The sequence below is a fragment of the Arachis ipaensis genome, chromosome B03 (genome assembly GCF_000816755.2).
Source record: "Arachis ipaensis cultivar K30076 chromosome B03, Araip1.1, whole genome shotgun sequence".
Lineage (NCBI taxonomy): Eukaryota > Viridiplantae > Streptophyta > Magnoliopsida > Fabales > Fabaceae > Arachis > Arachis ipaensis.
In genome coordinates this window covers 80,822,789-80,825,686 of record NC_029787.2, presented here as the reverse complement: position 1 = coordinate 80,825,686, position 2,898 = coordinate 80,822,789, and positions in this window count along the sequence as shown.

Here is a 2,898-nt window from a genome sequence, read left to right as displayed (position 1 = left end):
GAAAAAGAGAGAGAGAGAGAGAAGGGTAAGAAAGAGGAGAAGGAGAGAGAGAGGAAGAAAGAGGGGGGAGAGGAGAGAGAGAGAGAAAAAAAAGGGGAGAGCGAGAAAAATGAGGGAGGAAGGGAGAGAGAGAGAGAGAGAGAGAGAGAGACAGAGAGAGAGAGAGAGAAGAAGAAGAAGAGAGAAGGGACGAGAGAGAGAGAGAGAGGAAGGAATTGGGAAAGAGTGGGAGAGGAGAGAGAGAGAGAGAGAGAGAGAGAGAGAGACGAAGAGAGATGGGAGGGGGAGAGAGGGGAGGGAGAGGAGAGAGAGAAAGAAAGGGGAAGAGAGGGGGAGAGAGAGGAGAGGGAGAAAGAGGAGGGGAGAGAGAGAGAGGAAGAGAGACGGGAAGGGAGAGGGAGAGAGAGATGGAAAGGAGAGAGAAGGGAGAGAGAGAGGTAGGAAGAGAGACGGAGAGAGAGAGAGATAGAGAGAGAGAATGGAGAGAGAGGAGGGAGACAAAGAGGAGAGAGAGAGGGGGGAAAGAGAGAGAGAGAGAAGGGAGAGAAGGGGAAAAAGAGGAGAGAGAGAGGCAAAGGAGAGAGAGAGAGAGAGAGAGAGAGAGAGAGATGGGAGGGAGAGGAGAGAGAGAGGAAAGGAAAAAAGAGGAGAGAGAGAGAGAGAGAGAGAGAGGATGGAGAGAGAGAGAGGAGGGAGACAAAGAGGAAAGAGATAGAGAGGAGGGAGAGGAGAGAGAGAGGAAAGGAAAAAAGAGGAAAGAGAGAGAGAGAGAGAGAGAGAGAAGATGGAGAGAGAGAGGAGAGAGAGGAGGGAGACAAAGAGGAGAGAGATAGAGAGGAAGGGAAAAGAGAGAGAAGGGAGAGAGGGGGGAGAAAGAGGAGAGAGAAGGGAAAGAGGGGGTTGAAAGTGGAAAGAGAGAGGAAGGGGAGAGAGAAAGTGAAAGGAGAGAGAGAAAGAGTATGTTAAAACTAATTTTAGAGTTTAAATAAAACCAGTTTTAATTTGGTTTAAAACTAAACTGAACCATAAAAACTGGTTTTTAATAAACTGGTTTTCATAAAAACTATAGTTTCAGTTCAGTTTTTTATTTAAAAAAACTGGTTTATTTAGAACAGTTTCAGTTCAGTTTCAATTCAGTTCAGTGAAACCAGTTTTTTTGCACACCCCTACTGTCAGGGTAGTTTAGCGCAAATGTCCTTAACAAAAACACATTCAGGGAATCTCAAAATAGACATGGCATAGGAAACAGTGGATTGCAAGATCACTTTAATCAACATCTATTTGCCTATGGAGTTAACAAATTTTCTTTCAAATCCATAGCTAGAGTAACAACTTTGACTTTCCACTTACCATGGAATCCAAAATACTTCCCCAAGGAATCACATGCCTGAATGTTTTGCATTAATTTTGTTTTTGTAACCTTCCTTCCAAAGATGAGCCCAAAATTTGAAGTAAAATATTTTGTGCCCTGTGGCTGCTAAGAATCTGTTTAGACCTACATAACTTTCATATGCCTCTTTGCATGAAGTATAAGTGTGTTGAGCTCGGTAAGAGCTCCTTGAACAATTTGGACCTTTTTTTAATCCTTCTGACAGAGATAACAGAACATCATTGGACAGTTTGGGAGGATAGAGAGTCCATACTCCATAGTAAGGACAAAAGAGAAAAAAAAATATAGGAAATTAGGCAATAGGCATCATGTTACTGTCACATAAGCAGTTTTAAAGTTGTTCTTTTCCCCACACCAAAACTTTAATTTATTCGTATTCCATTATGTGAAAAACATTTTCTCGTATCATATAAAGCTTGTCCAGTATACTATCCCTTTTCAGTGACATTATAGTCTGGAAGTGCTCAAAATAAATTTAGAAGTAGAAAACTTGCAATTATACACCTAATAGTACACATTTCATTTGATACCACAGTATCTTCATATTATTGGGTATGGTTCAAGGCCTGTTATTTAACATGTGGGTCTTATTGAAAATTTGGATAACATATGTACTTTTTTACTTTTGGTGGCATTTAACATGTGAACTTAATTTTTCCTAACCGAAAATTTGGAATATAACGCAGTCCACATATATTAATTTATCATGCATGAAAGGGAAAATGCTGACTCAATTCCAGATTAGAAACTCAGTTAGAATTATCACTCATTTTGTATTTTCCATAACTAGTACCTAGGCAAAAATTATTTATATTTTATGTTCTTCTATTCTAATAATTTAAATTTTTAAAAATAATTTATAAAGAATTAATAGTTAACTTATCGGCATACTATCAATAAAATATGTTTTTGCTTAAAATAATTAGTACATGGAATTTAATTGTACAAATAATCTAAAATCTAAGAGAGATTGTCATGCCTCATGACTCACGGAACGGAACGCAGAATGCAATTGGTAGCGTGTTTGCAATGCATGGCTTCCTTCAAATTTTTTATTTAAATAAATAACCAAAAAATAATTTATTCTCAGCAACCGCAAGACCTAATTTTTTTTTTTAAATTTGTGCAACTCTACAAAATGGATGTATACTGTATTTTTTTTAATAAGAGAGCTCAATATAATAAGTAGAGGAAGAATAACTACAAGTAAGAGGTTAAAAAAGAAAAAAAAATTACAAAGAAACTCATCAACTATTTTTAGCGCTCTTTCTTTCTATAATGTACTCCTAACCTTGTACTCCTAATTGTGTACTCGTGGAAATATCTCCAACTACTCCAATCTTATTTTTATTATTATTCTCCAACAACAACAAAAAAAACAACCATAATAATAACAATGCTCTTTTATTTCTTTTGAAAATAATACATTTTTTATTACTAAAAAAATCCTATCATATATTTTTTTTATTATTTTTATTTTAAGTGCATCCACATTTAACATATGTATT